Below are 23,015 nucleotides of genomic sequence, written 5' to 3'. Positions count from 1 at the left end.
AATTGGTGCGCTGGTTCCTCACTTCTCCTGCCTTCCCTATTAAAGGTACCTGCCCCTTCCTGCTCTTGCCGGATCTTTGTGCCCTAGTGCCTCTGAGAAAGCGTTCCTATAGTGTGAATTGCCTTGCCTGTTGCCGAACCTGTTGCTACCGCCCACTCGCCTGTGAACCCTTGCCACCTGCCCTGATCTCTGCTACGTCCGACTACGCTCCTGCCTGCTCCCTGTGTACCACGCCATATCAGCTGCCTGAGAGGTTGAGTTGCTAATGGAGGATACGACCTGGTGGTTACCGCCGCAGCAAGACCATCCCGCCTTGCGGCGGGCTCTGGTGAAAACCAGTAACCACTTAGAACCAGTCCTCTGGTACAACCCGCGTCATCGCCTCTCAGGTCCAGAGGATCCACTACCAGTCCAGCCGGTACGTGACAGGTGGTCAATGATTTGTACTCTGACTGGTCCCCGGTTATTAGTGGTGTACCCCAAGGTTCAGTACTGGGCCCGCTGTTGTTTAATTTATATATCAATGATATAGAGGATGGCATTAACAGCTCTGTTTCTATCTGATAAATGTATATAAGTATATTAATGGCCCATACAAAAAATATGGAGAAAAACTGTTCCAGGTTAAACCCCCCCCAAAGGACGAGGGGGCACTCCCTCTGTCTGGAGAAGAAAAGGTTTAGTCTCAAGGGGTGACACGCCTTCTTTACCATCAGAACAGTGAACTTATGGAACAGTCTACCTCAGGAACTGGTCACAGCAGGAAAAATTAACAGCTTTAAAACAGGGTTAGCTACATTCCTGGAACAAAATAACATTAATGCTTATGAAGAAATATAAAATCCCATCCCCTCCCCAATATCGCGCCACACCCCTACCCTTCAATTCCCTGGTTGAACTTGAAGAACGTATGTCTTTTTTCAACCGTACTAACTATGTAACTATGTAACTAAATCAAGATTACATAAGTCTGAGAGGATTCAGACTGAGGAAAATATTCCAGAAGAGATATAACTTGATTTATGTTTGCAAACGATGCCACTTTAGGAAGAAAGAATGGAAGGAATCTTAGGAGAACTTTATCTATAAGAAACACTAAATAGGGTTCCAAAGAAGACAAAGCTTGAAGTTCTCCAACTCTCTTAGCAGTAGTAACAGCCAGGAGTAAAGTTAGCTTCAGAGAGAGATATTTAAGTTCCACCTGCTCTAAAGGTTCAAAAGGTTGCACACACACAGTTGTTGCAAAACTACAGACAAGTCCAAAGTAGAAATGGGTTTGACAGTCCTAGGCCGTAATCTTGTAATTGCTTTCAAAATGACTTGACAACAGAATCCTGAGAAAATTTTGTATATTTAGTATGAAAAGAAGCCGATAAAGCTGACAGTTGAACCTTTATGGAATTTGGAGAAAGACTTTTATCAAATCCATGTTGGAGAAAATTGAGAACAATTGGAGATTAGAAGCATCCAATTTCCTGGTGGAACACCAATTCCTATACTCTAGAGGTTGCCACACTCCTAGAGTGAGATAGTGTCTCTAAGGCAGCATTCGCACTTCTTTTTTACATTACGGGTGCAGGTCGGCTCATTTTTGACCCATATGCGGTTTCCTGACGGGACATAAAACCGTAGTATACTACGGTTTTAGGTCCTGTCACAAAACCTGATACGGGCAAAAATGAGCCGACCAGAGTCACTGTTTTACTCTGGTCGCTTCATTAAAGTAAATGGAGTTCAGCGCTGGTCCGGCTGGGGTAGGGGAGAGCCGGGTTTGCCCCTCCCCCAGCCGGATCCGGCACCCGTAATGTAAAAACGAAGTGTGAATGCAGCCTAATATACGGTCCAAAAACCCTCTGGCTTTCAATAAGGACCTATCAACCTCCATGCAGGCGGTTAGATTGAATGTATTGAGGTTGTGGCAGAGCTGCGTGCCATGAGACACCAGGTTCCGTCTGAGGGTTGCTCATGGTTATGAGTTGAGAAAACCAGGATCTTTTGGGACATAATGGAATGACCGCTATTACTGAGGCCTGATCCTGTCTTATCTTCATTAATACCCTCGGTATTATTGAAGTTGGAGGAAAGATGTAAGCCAGAGAAAAGTTCCATTGGATTGTCACGGCATCCAGGCTGTAGGGGTTGTCTGCCGGATAGAGGGAGCAGAAAACTTCCAGCTTGCGATTGGCTCTTGTCGCCATTAGGTCTATTTTCCGGCAATCCCCAACGTTGCACCAACTGAAGAAAGATCCCCTGGTGTAAAGACGATCCCCTGGTGTAAAGACCACTCCTCTAGAACTGTAAGATTGTGGCTCAATCGATTGGCCATGACATTCTGAACTCTGATGTGCACAGCAGTCTGAGAAGCCTGGATTCTGCCCAGTGGAATATCTTTTTTACTTCCTGAAGAAGTATTAACGACCTTGTTCCTCCCTGCTTATTTAGATAATAAACTGAAGACATATTGTCTGTTCTTATCTTCACTGCTTCTCCTTCTAGTAGGGGGACAAAATGGAGGAAATCTATCGCCCTTAACTCCTTCACACTTTGCGTTCCAGCCGCACACGAGTGGATTGTCCTTGTGTCCCCGGCTGCCGGTTCACATCATGGGAGGCGCTTGCATGCATGCTCCCAGCTCGTCACTCACCACGCTCTGCTGCCACCTCCTTCACTCAGCTCCAGCGCGCGTGTCAGCAGCACGCCGTAACTCTGAAATTTAAAGGGCCACTACGCCCATAATTAGTTGCACACCTGACACTATTCTATAAAGTCCCTGCACCTCCCACACTTCCCTGCTGGATCTTCAGTGTCCCAAGCCTGAGATTAAGCGTTCCATTTTGCCTGTTTGCCTTAACCATGTATCCAGACCTTCCCGCTACGTTATTTGACTTCGCACCTTTGTCGCCTGCCTTGACCTTCTGCTACATTTGACTACGCTACTGCCTTATCCTTGGGTACCTCACCTTACCCAGCTACCTGTGTGGTCGAGCCGTGTCGGAGTAGCGACCTGGGTGTCGCATGTCGCAGCAAGCCAATCCTGCCTTGCGGCGGGCACCTTAGACTTCGCTCCCCAATACAGTCCGTGTCATCAGCCATACAGGTTAGAGGATCCACATCCAGCTCTGTAACAGCAAGATCCGGCCATGGATCCCGCTGGGGTTCCTCGCTTCTATCGTGGCACTCCAGTCACAGCAGTTGGCCCAGCAGGCACAGCAGTTGAGCCAGTTATCCGCCATGATGCAGCAGTTGCAAACTGCTCAGCAACAACCGCCACAACCACAGCCTCCTCCTGCTCCAGTGCTGCCTGCCACTACTGCAGTCTCCTCCGGAATGAAACGCCGCTTGTCTCTTCCAGAGAAATATGAGGGGGATCCCAAGTCCTGTCGGGGTTTTGTGACTCAGTGCTCCATGCACATAGAACTCATGGCGGGAACAGTTCCCTATGGGACAAGCAAAGGGGGCCTTTGTCATCAGTCTCCTAACTGGAAGGGCTTTGGCTCTCACAACCAATCTCCAGGCTATCCTGACGAAATTTCGGGTTGTCTTTGAAGAACCTGCCCAAGCCTCCTCAGCTGAGACGGCGTTACTGAGTCTTTCGCAGGGCAACTCCTCTGTGGGCGAGTATGCCATTCAGTTTCGTACCCTGGCATCAGAGTTATCAAGGAGTAATGAAGCTCTTTGCGCCACCTTCAAGAGAGGACTATCCAGTCATGTCAATAATGCCCTTGCTGCCCGAGAACTGCCATCTTACTTGAATGAACTCATACCACACTGAACTGTTGTCTATGCAGGTCGGAGCCTTGCATAAGGAGAACTTGTCTTTCTATGTACTCCTTCATTTTTTCTTCTCCTCTCCTGCTTGGCATACTGTGGTTGCAACTCCATGCCCCACAGCTGGATTGGAAAACTGGAGAATTTCTTTGTTAGGGACCGCATAGCAAAAACCACTGTATTCAAATACATTTGTCTAAGTTGGAACCATCTTCTTGTCCTCTGCCCGGTTTGCCTTAGTTCCTACCGAGGCTTAAATAAAATTACTGTAAAGAATCGCTACCCACTTCCTTAAATTTTGGAATTATTTGATCATCTGCGGGGTGCCAGGATCGTCTCTAAATTAGACCTTTGTGGGGCCTATAATTTGATTTGTATACGAGAAGGGGACGAGTGGAAGACTGTGTTTAATACTCGTGACGGGCATTTCGAGTATCTTGTGATGCCATTCGGACTCTGTAATGCTCCAGCAGTCTTCCAGGAGTTTGACAATTACATTTTTCGTGACCTCCTATACTCCTGTGTCGTTGTCCATTTGGATGACTGTCAGGCCCAAGGCCTGATTATGGAATCCTACATCTATATTATAATGGCATTTGTATAATCTAAGGCATGAGACATGGGTCCTAGGGGGGCAGCATTGCCTAGGGGGCAGCAGAGTGTAGGGGGCAGCAGTGCCTAGGGGGGCAGCAGTGTCTAGGGAGGCAGCAGTGTCTAGAGGGGCAGCAGTGTCTAGAAGCAGTGTGTCTAGGGGGGCAGCAGTGCCGGGGGGGGGGGGGGCAGCAGTGTCTAGAAGGAGTGTTTCTAGGGGGGCAGCAGAGCCTAGGGGGGAAGCAGAGTCTACGGGGGGGAAGCAGAGTCTACGGGGGGGAAGCAGTGCCTAGGAGGGCAGCAGTGTCTAGGGGGGCAGCAGTGCTTAGGGGGGCAGCAGTGCCTAGGGGGGCAGCAGTGCCTTAGGGGGCAGCAGAGTGTAGGGGGGCAGCAGTGTCTAGAAGCAGTGTGTCTAGGGGGGCAGCAGTGACTAGGGGGGGGGGGGCAGCAGTGTCTAGAAGGAGTGTGTCTCGGGGGGCAGCAGTGTCTAGGGGGGCAGCAGAGTCTAGGGGGGCAGCAGAGTCTAGGGGGGGCAGCAGTGCCTAGGGGGGCAGCATTTCCTAGGGGGGAAGCATGGGCAGTCCTTAGGGGGGCAGCAGTGTCTAGGGGGCAGCAGTGCCTAGGGGGGAAGCATTGCCTAGGGTGGCAGCATGGGCAGTGCCTAGGGGGGCAGCAGTGTCTAGGGGGCAGCAGAGTGTAGGGGGCATCAGTGCCTAGGGGGGCAGCAGTGCCTAGGGGGGGGGACAGCATGGGCAGTGCCTAGGGGGGCAGCAGTGTGTAGGGGGGCAGTAGTGTCTAGGGGGGCAGCATTTCAGTGAGAAAAATAAATGATAGTTTTGATGTGATTGCAGTCATCATGATGTGGTCTGGAGAGAGAAAAAAAATTAATCCCCCTCTTTGGTTGAATCCACATCGGTTAGAACTGCGGAGATTTTTACCAACAGATTTGCAGCCACAGCCATTCATTATGTTCCACGGTGAATACGCAACAAAATCCGCATACATGGTATATTTGGCCAGAACTGCATGAAAACATTCTGTCACTAGTGGAAGCACCCCAATGGGGAGTATTTACTCTGTGCCTAGAGCAATGCTTCCACCAGGAGGCCTCCAGTCGTTGCAGAACTACAACTCCCAGCATACCCTGACAGCGTTTTGCAACGGCTGGAGGCCCTTCTTCTCAAACACTAGCTTAGGGCAGCACGGGCTGTAAACACAGCCATTTAGACAAGAGAGGACTACATGACACCTTCATCAGCCTAACAGTCCAGGGTCTGACTCCTCCCACACATGTGACTGATCACATGGTCATGACGTCACGGAAGGTCCTTTAGCTCACTAAGATTTAGCATCTATTCTGCGCTTGGTGTTGTGGTCAGCGCATTCTTGGGGCTTGAGATGTAAATGGGATTCGTGGACGGGTCGGCTCCCCGAGGGCTGAGTGTGAGGGAGACCCGGCCGGAGATGGAGCCGCGGTGGACGGGCTGCGAGGAGTAACGGGAGCGGGACATGTATGTACGGCTGGATGAGTGGCTATTGATTGAATGGGAACGAGCGATGTAGTCCTTATGTGCGGCACGGAGGATGCCGTTCATGTTCCCCGTTATCTGTGTAACATGAGCGGCTCGGTGTGCGCTGTGTACTGCGGGAGGCTGCGATCACTGACAGGTAAATCCAGAGGCCTAAGCGCTGCCGCCTGCCCGGCTCCACAGAGCACTGTTCATAGCTTGCGATTCCTGCCAGTGGACATGGCTTTCATCACTGGTCTATATGGCCGCCCTGATGTGTCTGCTCGGGCCTCTACACACTGGATTGGTGGTCATGTATTATCACCTGCAGACGCCTTAACCCCTTGATGACCAAGAGGATTAGGACCTTATGATGAAGTATTTTTATTTTCCCATCATATGTTCTGCAGATGTAGCTAGATTAGGGATTGTTTCCTGCTAACATCATTTTGGGGGTACACAAACTATGTGCAGAAGAATGGTGCCCATAGCAACCAATTACATTTCAGCTTTAATTTAAAAAAAAAATAAGCCATTGAAAAATTGGAAGCTGATTGGTTGCTATGGGCAACTGTTCCACTGCACAAAGTTTGATAAACTAATTCCTTTTATTTATTTGAGGGGGGGGGGCAGCAATTTTATAGGTGATGGTTTTGGGTTTAAATCTGTATGTTTTTTTTCTATGGGCATCTTTGGTCGCACTGGGAGACTTGACAATGGAATAGGTTCTTCTAATTTATGATTAATTGGTATACTGGATAGATTATTGGTACTTTATGGTCTCTATTCACCTGTTGATTCAATATCACCTTTTGTGTCTTTTTTAGGGGAATCAGGAAGATATGGGGAAACTAAATTTATATAGCGCCAACAGATTCCATAGCATCTTACAATTTTGAAGGTACAGATAAAGACAACTTCCCAAGTTTATACACTAAATTTTTAAACCAGGAGTGAGGACCCTGCTTGTAAAGCTTACACTCTGAGTAGTACGGATGAGAGGAACAAGACAGAAAGTGCTTTGATACAATGGTCCAGCCATGTTTTATAAATAGGGTAGATCACATAATCGTGGATGAACTAGTCACCAACTAATCCCTGAACATCTAGACATGACTCAAGGCACAATAATAAAGTTCTATTATTGCCCCATACAGTAACATTGCTCTTTTATTAAACCCAAACAAGATAAAAGTATCCCCAAAAATAATAATGAAATGAGTTGCTCAGTCTACAGGTTTCTACTGGGCTGCATGGTCAGTGGCAGGGCACAGGTGGGGTTGATGATCTCACTGCTTACGCCAAGGTCCCAGCATGTGGGTGATGGCTTCATGCCCTTCCACGGTATTTAAAGGCAACCTGTCATCAGTTTTATGCAGCCAAACTGCAGGCAGCATAAAACAGGTGCAGGCAGCAAAATTGCAAAACACTATAAATTACTCTGAAAATCCCCGGTGTTTCAGAATAATTTTAATAAAAAAAAAAAAATGCTGATCAGCTGCTGGGACCCGCCAACAAGGACTAGTAACCTGGGTCCTGGTGACTGATCTCTGGTGGTCACCACGTCCCCTTCCATAGACCTACATTTAGCGGGCAGGGCATGACGTCACGAGAGGGACAATTTGTTCCGAACGCTTGTCACCGGAGTACCCCTTTAAAGGAAATCTGTCATCAGTGCCATCTGCACTAACCTTCGGTACCGACAGGTAGTGCAGGTGACACTGATGGCAACGGTACTTACCTTGTCCCGGTCCGTGGCGGAGATCTTTTATCTCCTCCATTAGCTCCAGCTTGCAGCATGGGCGGAGCTTAATGACATCACCGCTGCTGTTACTTAACCTCTTCAGGATGCAGGCCCCCCCCCCCCCCCCCCCCACCATGTCAGCGATCGCCGGAAATCGCAGGTCAATTCAGACCGGCGAATTTCGGCGGATCCGTGTCATACGGGTGTCCGGTGACGTGGAAAATCGGGGGGGATCGGGGGTGTTCAAGACACCCCCAGTCCCCCTGAAGGGATAGGAGTTAGGTGGTAGGGGTGCCACTCCTCCTATCCCTGCTATTGGTCGTCAAGAAGCGACGACCAATAGCAGTTCTGGGGCGGGGGGTTAAAGTTCGGTTCCCCCGTTCTGCCCGGATTACCGTCGGTGGGCAGAACGGGGGAACTGTAGCGTTAACACTGGCGGTGGATGTCGCTTACTTGCGATCGGCGGCGGCGGGTGACGATGATGTGCGGCTCCCTGGTGAAGACTATGGAAGCCGGTGAGTAGTTGCCTAGAAACATCTGGGGGGCTACAGTTTGGAAATCACTGTGCAGTGGTCTCTAAACTTTAGCCCTCCAGATGTTGCAAAACTACAACTCCCAGCTTGCCCAAACAGCTGTCTCGGCATACTGGGAGTTGTAGTTGTGTACCTCCAGCTGTTGCATAACTACATCTCCCAGCATGCCCTTCGGCGATCAGTACATGCTGGGAGTTGTAGTTTTGCAACAGCTGGAGGCACACTGGTTGGAACATACTGAGTCAAGTAACAGAACCTAACTGAAGGTTTTCCAACCAGTGTGCCTCCAGCTTATGCAAAAGTACAACTCCCAGCATGCATGGCCTGTCTGTGCATGCTGGGAGTTGTAGTTTTGCTACAGCTGGAGGTCTGCCCCCCCCCCCAATGTGAATGTACAGGGTACATTCACACGGGCAGGTTTACATTAAGTTTCCTGCTACAAGTTTGAGCTGTGGCAAATTTTCTGCCGCTGCGCAAACTCCTAGCGGGAAACTTTAAAAACCTCCGTAAACCTCCGCCTGTTTGAATGTACCCTAAAAACACTACACTACACTAACACATAAAAAAGGGTAAAACACTACATATACCCCTTACAACGTTCCCCCCCCCCCCAAATGAAAAACATATCGTATGGCAGTGTTTCCAAAACGTAGCCTCCAGCTGTTTCAAAACAACTCCCAGCATTTCAGGACAGCCACTGACTGTCCAGGCATGCTGGGAGTTTAGCAACAGCTGGAGGCACCCTGTTTGGGAATCACTGGCGTAGAATACCCCTATGTCCACCCCTATGTAATCCCTATTTTAGTCCTCAAATGCGCATGGAGCTCTCTCACTTCGGAGCCCTGTCGTATTTCAAGGAAACAGTTTAGGGCCACATATGGGGTATCGCCGTACTCGGGAGAAATTGAGTTACATATTTTGGGGGGCTTTTTCTCCTTTTACCCCTTATGAAAAGGAAAAGTTCGGGTCTGCATCAGCCGGTTAGTGTAAAAAAAAAAAAAAAAAAAAAATTTAACACTAACATGCTGGTGTTGCCCCATACTTTTTATTTTCACAAGAGGTAAAAGGGAAAAAAAAAGACCCCCAAAATTTGTAACAGGATTTCTCCTGAGTACGGAAATACCCCATATGTGGACGTAAAATGCTCTGCAGACTCACATCAAGGCTCAGAAGTGAGAGCGTGCCATGTATATTTGAGGCCTAAATTGGTGATTTGCACAGGGGTGGTTGATTTTACAGCGGTTCTGACATAAATGCAAAAAAAAAAAAAAAAAAAAAAAACACACATGTGACCCCATTTTGGAAACTACAAACCTCACAGAATGTAACAAGGGGTATAGTGAGCCTAAACACCCTACAGGTGTTTGACGGATTTTCGTTAAAGTTGGATGGGAAAATGAAAACATTTTTATTTATTTATTTTTTACTAAAATGCTGGTGTTACCCAAAATTTTTCATTTTCACAAGGGAAAATAGGAAAAACAAAAAACAAAATTTGTAACCCCAGTAAGAACATACCCCATATGTGGATGTAAAGTGCTCTGCGGGCAAACTACAATGCTCAAAAGAGAAGGAGCGCTATTGGGCTTTTGAAGAGAAAATTTGTCCGGAATTGAAGGCCACGTGTGTTTACAAAGCCCCCCATAGTGCCAGAACAATGAACCCCACCACATGTGACCCCCATTTTGGAAACTACACCCCTCACAGAATGCAATAAGGAGTGCACTGAGCATTTACGCCCCAGAAAATGTAATTTTTCATTTGCACAGCCCACTGTTCCAAAGATCTGTCAAAGGCCACTGGGGTGTAAATGCTCAGTGCACCCCTTATTACATTCCGTGAGGGGTGTAGTTTCCAAAATGGGGTAACATGTGGGGGGGTCCACTGTTCTGGCACCACGGTGGGCTTTGTAAATGCACAAGGCCCCCTACTTCTATGCCAACCAATTTCTCTCTCCAAAAGCTCAATGGCGCTCCTTCTCTCCTGAGCATTGTAGTGCGCCAGCAGAGCACTTGACATCCACACATGGGGTGTTTCCATACTCAGGAGAAAATGCCCCCCAAAATTTGTAACCCCATTTCCTCTATTACCCCCTTGTAGAAATGTAAAATTTGGGGAAAAAACTGCATTTTAGTGAAAAAAAAAAAAAATAATAATCATTTACACATCCAACTTTAACTAAAAGTTGTCAAACACCTGTGGGGTGTAGTTTCCAAAATAGTATGCCATGTGGGGGTTTTCTTGCTGTTCTGGCACCATAGGGGCTTCTTAAATGTGACATGCCCCCAAAAACCATTTCAGAAAAACTATCTCTCCAAAATCCCATTGTCGCTCCTTCCCTTCAGAGCGCTCTAGTGCACCCACAGAGCACTTCACAAACAGATATGAGATATTTCCTTACTCGAGAGAAATTGGGTTACAAATTTTAGGAAGATTTTTCTCCTTTTACCCCTCGTAAAAATTCAAAAACTGGGTCCAAAAGAACATGCTAGTGTAAAAAATGAATATTTTGAATTTTCTCCTTCACTTTTCTGCTATTCCTGTGAAACAACTAAAGGGTTAACACATTTAATGAATGTCATTTTGTGTCAATACTTTGAGGGGTGCAGTTTTTATAATGGGGTCATTTGTTTGGTATTTCTAATATGAAGGCCCCGCAAATCCACTTTAAAACTGAACTGTTCCCTGAAAATTTCTGATTTTGGAATTTTTCTTTTTTTTTGGGAAAATTGCTGCTGAGCTTTGAAGCCCTCTGAAGTTTTCCAAAAGTAAAAACATGTCAACTTTATGATGCAATCATAAAGTATACATATAGTATATGTGAATCAATATATAATTTATTTGGGATGTCCATTTTCCTTTATAAGCAGAGAGTTTCAAAGTAAAATTTTTTTTCTAATTTTTCATAAAATTTTGGAATTTTTCACCAAGAAATGATGCAAGTATTGACAAAATTTTACCACTAACATAAAGTAGAATATATCACAAAAAAACAATCTCAGAATCAGAATGAAAAGTTATTAATGCTTTAAGTGACAGTGGTCAGATGTGCAAAAAAGGGCTGCATCCTTATGTGTTTTAACCCCTTAAGGATTTAACACCTTATGTCATCAAAATCTGCCCGAGTTCACACAATATAGTGCGGAATCCCACAGGGGAGTTCCACCTCTCCCTTCCATCTGAATATGATCACACAACGTGGGCTGAGACAATATTCAAATACTGTCCATTTTATTCAGAGATCCAACCGGGTAGTAACTCACGATTACGAAGCTCTTTTCAAATATATCCGAAAACTTTATTTTCATTACTTCATCTTGAATCTTCAAACAAAGTGGAGCAATGCTTGTAGACGGACAAGTCTTGAGCTGTTATCTTCCATCTGCTCGACACCTTGGACCCAACGGCATTTTGGGGGCGTGCCCGAAATGAAAATAAAGTTTTCGAATATATTTGAAACGAGCTTCATAATCGTGAGTTACTACCCGGTTACATAGTTACATAGTTAGTATGGTTGAAAAAAGACATACGTCCATCAAGTCCAACCAGGGAATTGAAGTGAAGGGGTGTAAGGGGATAAGGGGAAGGGATGTAGTTTTATAATTCTGCATAAGCGTTAATGTTATTTTGTTCCAGGAATGTATCTAACCCTGTTTTAAAGCTGTTAATTGTTCCTGCTGTGACCAGTTCCTGAGGTAGACCGTTCCATAAATTCACAGTCCTCACGGTAAAGAAGGCGTGTCGCCCCTTTAGACTAAACCTTTTCTTCTCCAGACGGAGGGAGTGCCCCCTCGTCCTTTGGGGGGGTTTAACATGGAACAGTTTTTCTCCATATTTTTTGTATGGGCCATTTATATACGTTTATCATATCCCCCCTTAAACGTCTCTTCTCAAGACTAAACAATTGTAACTCCTTTAATCGCTCCTCATAGCTAAGATGTTCCATGCCCCATATTAGTTTAGTCGCGCGTCTCTGCACCCTTTCCAGCTCCACAGTGTCCCTTTTATGGACAGGTGACCAAAACTGAACAGCATATTCCAGGTGAGGCCGTACCAATGCTTTATAAAGGGGGAGTATTATGTCCCTGTCCCTTGAGTCCATGCCTCTTTTGATACATGACAATATCCTGCTGGCTTTGGAAGCAGCAGCCTGACATTGCATGCTATTCTGATGTCTGTGATCTACAAGTACACCCAGATCCTTCTCTACCAGTGACTCTGCCAGTTTAATCCCCCCTAAGACATACGACGCATGCAGGTTATTAGTACCCAGATGCATAACTTTACATTTATCCACATTGAACCTCATTTGCCAAGTGGATGCCCAGACACTTAGTCTATCCAAGTCATCTTGTAACCTATACACATCCTCTATAGACTGTACCGTGCTACAAAGCTTGGTGTCATCTGCAAAGATAGAAACAGAGCTGTTAATACCATCCTCTATATCATTGATAAATAAATTAAACAACAGCGGGCCCAGTACTGAACCTTGGGGTACACCACTAATTACCGGGGACCAATCAGAGTACGAATCATTGACCACCACTCTCTGGGTACGATCCATGAGCCAGTGTTCAATCCAGTTACAAACTAAAGTTTCCAAGCCCAAGGACCTTAACTTACCTGTCAGACGTCTGTGAGGGACAGTATCAAATGCTTTAGCAAAATCCAGAAACACTATATCCACAGCCATTCCTCTGTCAAGGCTTCTACTCACCTCAACTCGGTTGGGTCTCTGAATAATATGGACAGTGTTTGAATATTGTCTCAGCCCACGTTGTCTGATCATAGTCACCGCTGCTGTTCCCGGGACTCGGGACCCAGCAGAGAGGAGCAGCGGTGATGTCACTAAGCTCCGCCCATGCCCCTGCTGCTCTCTGCTGGCTCCTGGAACCAGCAGCGGTGTCGTCATTAAGCTCTGCCTGTGCCCCAAGCCAGTGCCCTGTGCTGGAGCTAATGGAGGAGATTACAGGAGATCCCCACCGCGGACTGGGAAAAGGTAAGTACTGTTGTCATCAGTGTCACCTGCACTACCTGTCGGTACCGACAGGTTAATGCAGGTGACACTGGTGACAGATTTCCTTTAAGCGACCTGTCTCTCCCTAGCAGTGAATAGGAATAGACAAGTCACTCATGCGGGGCAGGGAACAACCGCTGTGACTCACCTCAAAGGATTACTTTGGTCCCAGTAGCATTGTTAAAATATATCATTACACTGATACCCAAATGTCAGAGTATTTCATAGCAATCTGGGATTGTGATGCCTGCACTAGTTCTATGCTGCCTGCAGTTTGCGCAGCATGAAACTGATGAGAGGTTCCCTTTACCTGTGTCCTAATAATGCAGATATGTTGAAAAGTAGTAAGGGGCCTCTTTTTAGAGCTCCTTTCTTCCTTAAAAGTGGCAGCACCTTAAGCTGATGCAGTAAGACCCTTGCCTACTTATTAAAGGGGTTATCTGGGCAACAATTAGTTTTCTACAAAAAAAACTACTCCAGCGCTGCTGATTGGTTGAGTGGGTTTATGACGTCATGTCCCTTAAACCCAGATACACAGTGCAGACGTGACTGGAGCCCCGTGATACCGGTGGTGGGGAGAGTGAGGAAGGTAAGTGTGTGTGGTTTTTAGTTACCACCTTTCTGACCCAAAGATAAAAACAATTCTCTTGTCCAGGTAACCCCTTTTAAGTAATTCCTTTTTTAAATATTTGTCAACATTATAGATAAATGCTCATGACACTCACAGATTATTCAATAAATCTTGTTTGCTGATCATTTACAGCAACACTAACAGACACAGGCACAATGTAGCAGCACTAATGCTTGGCCAATGGTTGTTTTGTGTCAATCCCCATACTTTTTTAAGGGCCAGTGTGGTATACAAATTTAATTGCTTTCTGTCACCTATGAAATAATTGGGTGGCCCTCCCTATATGATAGAAATTACATGGCCAAAATACTACATATACTACAAAATCCCTGCAAAATGAGTGATCCTGCTGAAATGTTCTGTTGCACTTGTTTTCATAAATTTACAATCAGGGCAGCTACCACATTTGTTATCAACTGGACCGATGCCCTAATGCCAAATATTTTTTTACTTTTAAATGTATTATCCTGCCTAGTTTTATAGACACTTTCAAATGGTGGTCAGGATGCATGGAGGCTGCGCAGAGTGTTCCTTATTATGCAGCAGGATATGTTTCACAGGCAATGCTTGGCAGTGCCTTATGTCCTGTACAGAAAGGAGCCTAAAAGGGGCAGGGGGTTCTGAGTAGCTGGATTGGCTGCTCAGCCATGGTTTTAATCACATTAAGGACTTCCAAACATTGCTAAGTGCTGTATTTGGCATAGTCCGGAAGTCCTGCAGACAGTGAATAGAGCTGTAGCTTAGCATGCGTGCGCCTGGAGATAGATGATAACTATAAGGCTAGGTTCACACTGCGGAATCTCCAGGCAGAAAGTTTCCTCCCGGAGATTCCGAGTGCGGCCAGCGCCTACTGAATTAGTCGGCGCCAGGACCGTGCAGACACTGCAGTCTCTAATAGATTTCAATGTGTTCCGCAAGTATTTCCACCTGAAGAATGAGCAACGCCATTCTTCAGGGGGAAATTTCGATGCCGATTTTCCGCTTCACAAATTCCACTTCACAAATTCCGAAGTGTGAATTTGTGAACGGAAACCCATTCACTACACTATACATTTTAGTAAGCGGAATCAAAGGGGAATTGCAGGCAAAAATTCTGTAGTGTGAACCTAGCCTAAGTCTCGGAATGACCCCTTTAATTACATCATGGTTACAAGTGAGAATTCTCTTGGCAAATATATGTTGGGCTTCTAACTGGGTCTTTTTTTTTTCCCCCCCCCTAAAAGGTGATATGTGGATTTCTGGCTGTCATGTAGCCCTACTTGGCCTCACTGGTTCCATGCCCTCAAGAAGAGAGATGGTGCATCAGAGTGGCACTTATGGGCCCTAAATATTAAGAATATTCTCCATCCATGGCCTCATTAAGGTACAAAATCTTTGTCTTGATACATTTATTAAATATTCCATGTGTTAATGCTTGGCCTCCATCAGGAGCCCAGTCCATGACTATTACTGAATCAGGGATGTGGAAATCCTATCGCCCGACGCCCCGGACATGTAGTTCCGGGCGCTGGGCAGGGTTTTTTTTTTTTTTATAGATTTAGCCCTGTATCGGGCAAGCAGGGACAGACCGACTTCCCCCTTATTTTTCTTTAATGCTGTTGTGAGGCGCAGGAGCCGATGCAAGTCTGCACCTCACACCGGCGCTGAGGGTGTATTTAGGGGACGGCGGCCCCCAGCTGACCGCAGAGCCTGAGGTCACACTCCCCTCCCAGAGGATGGAGGACGCAGCTCTACATTCAACAAGAAGACACAGCAGGGGGAGAGCGAGGACGTACACAGCTCCTCCCCTCCCCCGTACACAGCTCCATCCCCTCCCCTCCCCCTGCTCTGTCTCCACAGGACCTAATCTACCACGGGGAGGTTGCAAGTTTGCTCGGGGAAAACACAGAGTGTGGGGGGGGGGGGGGGGGTAGAGAGAGAGAACATCCGCTGTGAGGGGAGATTTTCAAACCCATGCAACCGCATACTGGCCAGCGGGTCTTTATTGTGGGTGAAAAGAGAGTTCATGCGGCCTAGCTGCTATTGCGCCGGGACTACAGCTCTGATGTCCACTCATGGCCCGCTCAGGCGAGGAGGCCGAGAATGCAGGCGGCGGCAGGAAGGGTGCTTGTGTATGTGTGAGTGTATGTGTGAGTGTATGTGTGAGTGTATGTGTGAGTGTATGTGTGAGTGTATGTGTGAGTGTATGTGTGAGTGTATGTGTGAGTGTATGTGTGAGTGTATGTGTGAGTGTATGTGTGAGTGTATGTGTGAGTGTATGTGTGAGTGTATGTGTGAGTGTATGTGTGAGTGTATGTGTGAGTGTATGTGTGAGTGTATGTGTGAGTGTATGTGTGAGTGTATGTGTGAGTGTATGTGTGAGTGTATGTGTGAGTGTATGTGTGAGTGTATGTGTGAGTGTATGTGTGAGTGTATGTGTGAGTGTATGTGTGAGTGTATGTGTGAGTGTATGTGTGAGTGTATGTGTGAGTGTATGTGTGAGTGTATGTGTGAGTGTATGTGTGAGTGTATGTGTGAGTGTATGTGTGAGTGTATGTGTGAGTGTATGTGTGAGTGTATGTGTGAGTGTATGTGTGAGTGTATGTGTGAGTGTATGTGTGAGTGTATGTGTGAGTGTATGTGTGAGTGTGTGTGTGAGTGTGTGTGTGAGTGTGTGTGTGAGTGTGTGTGTGAGTGTGTGTGTGAGTGTGTGTGTGAGTGTGTGTGTGAGTGTGTGTGTGAGTGTGTGTGTGAGTGTGTGTGTGAGTGTGTGTGTGAGTGTGTGTGTGAGTGTGTGTGTGAGTGTGTGTGTGAGTGTGTGTGTGAGTGTGTGTGTGAGTGTGTGTGTGAGTGTGTGTGTGAGTGTGTGTGTGAGTGTGTGTGTGAGTGTGTGTGTGAGTGTGTGTGTGAGTGTGTGTGTGAGTGTGTGTGTGAGTGTGTGTGTGAGTGTGTGTGTGAGTGTGTGTGTGAGTGTGTGTGTGAGTGTGTGTGTGAGTGTGTGTGTGAGTGTGTGTGTGAGTGTGTGTGTGAGTGTGTGTGTGAGTGTGTGTGTGAGTGTGTGTGTGAGTGTGTGTGTGAGTGTGTGTGTGAGTGTGTGTGTGAGTGTGTGTGTGAGTGTGTGTGTGAGTGTGTGTGTGAGTGTGTGTGTGAGTGTGTGTGTGAGTGTGTGTGTGAGTGTGTGTGTGAGTGTGTGTGTGAGTGTGTGTGTGTGTGTGTGTGTGTGTGAGTGTGTGTGTGAGTGTGTGTGTGAGTGTGTGTGTGAGTGTGTGTGTGAGTGTGTGTGTGAGTGTGTGTGTGTGAGTGTGTGTGTGTGAGTGTGTGTGTGTGAGTGTGTGTGTGTGAGTGTGTGTGTGTGTGAGTGTGTGTGTGTGTGAGTGTGTGTGTGTGTGTGTGAGAGCGAGTGTGTGTGTGTGTGTGTGAGAGCGAGTGTGTGTGTGTGTATGTAATGTATGATGTGGGGGGCTGGGAAGTGGCGGGTGTGTGTGTGTTTATGTATGATATGGGGGCAGTGGCCGGTGCATGTATGATATTTGTAAGCATGAATGTTTTGTACAGGGGAGGACTGACACGTCGGGCATTAGGGCAGTGCCCAAGGGCCCATGTCACGCGTGGGCGGGGGAGGGGGGAGCTGCCGCCAGTTGTGCTATCTAATTTCATTTATTTTTACCCGCACTAAATTGCACCACCAGAATCCTGCCCACTTCATACTCTACTGCTGACCAAAAGCCCCACAGATGTACGCAAACACGCCCGAACCAAAACTACAACTTCCAGCATGTTGCACCATAACCTAAACTGTAGAACTATAAAGTGCAACATGCTGGGAGTTGTAGTTTTGGTTCGGGTCAGCAGCAGAGCCATAGGCTGCATCAGTGCATGGTGGGTGTTGTAGTTACTAACTGTAATTCCCAGTATTCCTTGACACAGCCTGTGGCTCTGCAGCTGACACAAACCAAAACTACAACTCCCAGCATGTTACACAATAACCTTAACTGTACTACTATACAGTGCAACATGCTGCAACACCCGCAGAGCCATATTCTGTATCAGGGCATGCTGGGTGTTGTAGTTATCAGTAACTAAATGCAACGTTATGACACATAAATGAGAGTACCGTATTTATCGGCGTATAACACGCACTTTTTAGGCTAAAATTTTTAGCCTAAAGTCTGTGTGCGTGTTATACGCCGATACACCCCCAGGAAAGGCAGGGGGAGAGAGGCCGTCGCTGCCCGCTTCTCTCCCCCTGCCTTTCCTGGGGTCTAGAGCGCTGCTGTCGGCCCTTCTCTCCCCCTGGCTATCAGCGCCGCTGCCCGTTCTGTCCCCCTGGCTATCGGTGCCGGCGCCCGTTCTGTCCCCCTAACTATCGTCGCCGATAGCCAGGGGGAGAGAAGGGGCAGCGGCACCCATTGCCGGCGCCGCTGCCCCGTTGCCTCCCCCCATCCCCGGTGGCATAATTACCTGAGTCGGGTCCGCGCTGCTCCAGGCCTCCGTCGTGCGTCCCCGGCGTCATTGCTATGCGTGCATAGCAACGACGCTGGGGACGCACGATGGAGGCCTGGAGCAGCGCGGACCCGACTCAGGTAATTATGCCACCGGGGATGGGGGGAGGCAACGGGGCAGCGGCGCTGGCAATGGGTGCCGCTGCCCCTTCTCTCCCCCTGGCTGTCGGCGCCGCTTCTCTCCCCCTGGCTATCGGCGCCGGCACCGATAGTCAGGGGGACAGAACGGGCAGCGGCGCCGATAACCAGGGGGTCAAAAGGGCCGACAGCAGCACTCTAGACCCCAGGAAAGGCAGGGGGAGAGAAGCGGGCAACGACGGCCTCTCTCCCCCTGCCTTTCCTGGGGATGTATCGGGGTATACACGCGCACACACGCACCCTCATTTTATCATGGATATTTGGGTAAAAAACTTTTTTTACCCAAATATCCTTGGTAAAATGAGGGTGCGTGTTATAGGCCGGTGCGTGGTATACCCCGATAAATACGGTAAATAAAATGCACCACATAAACTGAAGAAGCAGAACACACCCCCCAGTAACAGCGTTGTTCAATGTTTTCCAATCAAAAGACTCCATATATGTCCCTATGAACACTGAAAAATAATGATTAAAATATTTTAAAAAGTGCGTATACATGTGAATAAGCCCCTTTCCTAATAAAAGTTTCCAATTTTCTTTAAATAAAAATAATGTACAAAAATAAACATAAGTGGTATCGCTGCATGTGGAAATGTCCAGGCTATTAAAATATAATGTTAAACTGTACAGTGAATGGTGTAAATGTAAAAAATTGGCCAGAATTGCTCATTTTTGGTCACTTAATATGAGCATTTTTTTATAAGGTGATCAAAAATTTACATCTAGACTTTTCTGTGGTTGCCTCGGGTGTAAAAGGAGCTACAACTCTCCCGCCGCTAATAGTCTGGCATGCTGCGATCGCCTATTAAACCATTAGATCACCGCTGTCTAAGTTGACAGCAGTGTCTAAAGGAATCTTATATCCATCCCTGGTGGTCTAGTGGGGTGGATCGTACTATTTTGGTTGAAATTATTTTATCTATCAGGACAAGTGGATTTTCTTGAGGGACAAGTAGATTGTGTTCAACTTTAGTGCCTTGGACAAGTAGTTTTTTTTTTAATTTTTTTTATTTCCACACCCCTGCTGAATGTAGCCTGGGCTGCTGTTGAAGGCCCAGTATCTGACTCAATTTATTAATTTGTTCAGTGGGTTCTAAAAAGATTGATCTAAAAAGCAATTTTTTTTATTTAAATTTTTTAGCCAATTTTATAAGTTTTTATAAGTTTAGTTTATTTTTCCATATTTGGGCTTGTTTCTATACAAATACCAAATTTGTTTAGTTTCTGTCATGTTTTACTGATTAAATTTTTTTAACTTTTTAGAATTTTTTTTTTAATTTCCATTTTATGACCCCCTATAACATTTTTATTTCTTTGTATACTGGGCTGTATGAGGACACATTTTTTGCGCTGTAATCTGCTGTTTTCATCCGCACCATATTGGTGTTGATCGGTGTCATCACTTTTTACTTAACTTTTTCTGGGATATGATAGCAGTGGTCCTTGGCTACAGGAATCGGCTGGAGGGGACACGAGTCAGAAGCCCGCTCTATACTCCCTTAGTGCCGTCGTTGTTGGTCCAGCTCTGCTTGCCCGAAGCATGGCTATAAGTCAGAGAAATTCACCTGCCTGGCGCTCCGGACATGCAGTTGGGCGATACAATTTCCACATCCTTGTGTTTTTATCTAAATGGCCCTGTCATTTGAAAGAACTTTTGACATGTCAAAAGTTTAGATTGGCGTGGGTCTGAGTGTTTTGACTGCCACTGTTCGGGAGAACGAGCCAGGGGCAGTTTGCAATCAGCGCGTTCTCTCCCGAATCCATGTCATGTTATCGAGACACACTTGAAACGTAAGTCTATAAAGGGTGTCTCGCTAAGACATGTCAAAAGTTTTTTTCCGAATGAGTTACTCTTAACCTCTTCAGGACATAGGACGTATGGATACGCCCTGCATTCCGAGTCCTTAAGGACCGAGGGCGTATCCATACGCCTGTGGGAATTCCGGTCCCCACCGCTAGCCGGTTGGGAACTGGAGCCGGATGCCTGCTGAAATCGTTCAGCAGGCATCCCGGCATATCGCCCAGGGGGGTCATTATGCCCTCCCATGTCAGCGATGGCCGCAGATCGCTGGACAATTCAGTACAGCGATCTGCGGCGATTCCAGGTCAATCGGGTCTCCAGTCACCCGGAATTACTGGCTGATCGGGGCCGTCTCTGACAGGCCGACCAATCAGGGCGCCTGCTGTGGGTGTCACTCCAGCAACCCGTTCCGCCCCTCTTCCGTAGGACGTGAGCGGGACGTGCACCCCGGGTGCTGGGGACCCATCACCGGCGTCAATGTTGGGATCGGGGCCCCAGGAGCTGCGGCGAGGACGACGAGGGACTGACCTGTGTGCCGGCAGCAGCAGGAGGTGAGTGACAACCTCCTGCTGTTGCTTAGCAACAGCTCCCAGCATGCAAAAAGGCATGCTGGGAGCTGTAGTTATGCAACAGCAGGAGGCAGACCACCACAACTCCCAGCATTCCCTTATGGGCATGCTGGGACTTATGGTTTTGCAACAGCTGGAGGCACATTTTTTCTATGGAAAAGTGTACCTTCAGCTGTTGTATAACTACAACTCCCAGCTTGCACAAACAGTTAAAGTGCATGCTGGGAGTTGTAGTGGTGCATCTGCTGGTTGCATAACTACAACTCCCAGCATGCCCGTTGGCTGTCGGTGACTGCTGAGAGTTGTAGTTTTGCAACAGCTGAAGGCACACTGGTTGTGAAACTCCATTTTTTTTTTTTTTACCTAACTCAGTGTTTCACGACGGGTGTGCCTCCAGCTGTTGCAAACTCCAACTCTCAGCAGTAAATGTACACCATGCACCGTACATGCTGGGAGTTGTAGTTTTGCAACAGCTGGAGGCACACTGGTTGTGAAACACTGAGTTAGGTCACAAACTCAGTGATACATAACCAGTGTGCCTACAGCTGTTGCAAAACTAAAACTCTCAGCATGTACAGTCTGTCAGCGCATGCTGGGAGTTGTAGTTTTGCAACAGCTGGATGTCGTCCCGTCCCCCCCCCCCCCCCAATGTGAACGTACAGGGCACACTCACTTGGGCGGAGGTTTACAGCAAGTATCTGGCTGCAAGTTTGAGCTGCGGCAAATTTTCTGCCGCAGCTCAAACTGCCAGCGAGAAACTACTGTGAACCTCCGCCCGTGCGGCTGTACCCTAAAAACACTACACTAACACAAAATAAAATAAAAAGTAAAAAAAAACACTACATATACACATACCCCTACACAGCCCCCCTCCCCAATAAAAATGAAAGCGTCTGGTACGCCACTGTTTCCAAAACGGAGCCTCCAGCTGTTGCAAAATAACATCTCCCAGTATTGTCGGACAGCTGTTGACTGTCCAGGCATGCTGGGTGTTTTGCAACAGCTGGAGGCACCCTGTTTGGGAATCACTGGCATAGAATACCCCTATGTCCACCCCTATGCAAGTCCCTAATGTAGGCCTCAAATGCGCATGGCGCTCTCACTTTGGAGCCCTGTCGTATTTCAAGGCAACAGTTTAGGGTCACATATGGGGTATCGCCGTACTCTGGAGAAATTGTGTTACAAATTTTGGGGGGGGTATTTTCTGCTTTTACCCTTTTTAAAAATGTAAATTTTTGAGGGGAAAACCAAGCATTTTAGATAAAAAAAAATATATATTTTTTTTTTACATATGCAAAAGTCGTGAAACACCTGTGGGGTATAAAGGTTCACTTAACCCCTTGTTACGTTCCCCGAGGGGTCTAGTTTCCAAAATGGTATGCCATGTGGGGAGTTTTTTTGCTGTCCTGGCACCATAGGGGCTTCCTAAATGCGGCATGCCCCCAGAGCAAAATTTGCTTTCAAAAAGCCAAATGTGACTCCTTCTCTTCTGAGACCTGTAGTGCGCCAGCAGAGCACTTTTCACCTCCATATGGGGTGTTTTCTGAATCGGGAGAAATTGGGCTTCAAATTTTTAGGGGTATTTTCTGCTATTACCCTTTTTAAAAATGTAAAATTTTTGGGAAAACAAGCATTTTAGGTGTAAATTATTATTTTTTTTTTTTACATTTGCAAAAGTCGTGAAACACCTGTGGGGTATTAAGGCTCACTTTATCCCATGTTACTTTCCCCGAGGGGTCTAGTTTCCAAAATGGTATGCAATGTGTTTTTTTTTTTTTTTTGATGTGCTGGCACCATAAGGGCTTCCTAAATGCAACATGCCCCCCAAAAACCGTTTCAGAAAAACGTACTCTCCAAAATCCCCTTGTCGCTCCTTCCCTTCTGAGCCCTCTACTGCGCCCGCCGAACACTTTACATAGACATATGAGGTATGTGCTTACTCGAGAGAAATTGGGCTACAAACAAAAGTGAAAATTTTCTCCTTTTACCCCTTGTAAAAATTCAAAAATTGGGTCTACAAGAACATGCGAGTGTAAAAAATGAAGATTGTGAATTTTCTCCTTCACTTTGCTGCTATTCTTGTGAAACACCTAAAGGGTTAAAACACAATTTCATTTTGAATACTTTGGGGGGTGTAGTTTTTATAATGGGGTAATTTATGGGGTATTTCTAATATGAAGACCCTTCAAATCCACTTCAAACCTGAACTGGTCCCTTAAAAATATCGAGTT

General features: G+C 46.8%; 1 protein-coding gene across 1 annotated transcript in view; it reads left to right on the top strand.

Moving 5' to 3' along the window:
* The first annotated feature begins 5,664 nt into the window (after nt 1-5,664).
* The window catches only part of FRS3 (fibroblast growth factor receptor substrate 3), a 76,946-nt gene continuing 59,595 nt past the window's right edge, over nt 5,665-23,015 (top strand). Inside the window, exons 1-2 of the mRNA XM_056557757.1 lie at nt 5,665-5,870; nt 15,019-15,158. The gene's annotated coding sequence lies outside the window, so the exon portion shown is untranslated. The remainder of the gene's footprint in view (nt 5,871-15,018; nt 15,159-23,015) is intronic.

This window comes from Hyla sarda, chromosome 2 (assembly GCF_029499605.1).
Source record: "Hyla sarda isolate aHylSar1 chromosome 2, aHylSar1.hap1, whole genome shotgun sequence".
NCBI lineage: Eukaryota > Metazoa > Chordata > Amphibia > Anura > Hylidae > Hyla > Hyla sarda.
The sequence above is the reverse complement of the archived record's forward strand: the minus strand, read 5'-3'. Positions and strand labels throughout refer to the sequence as shown.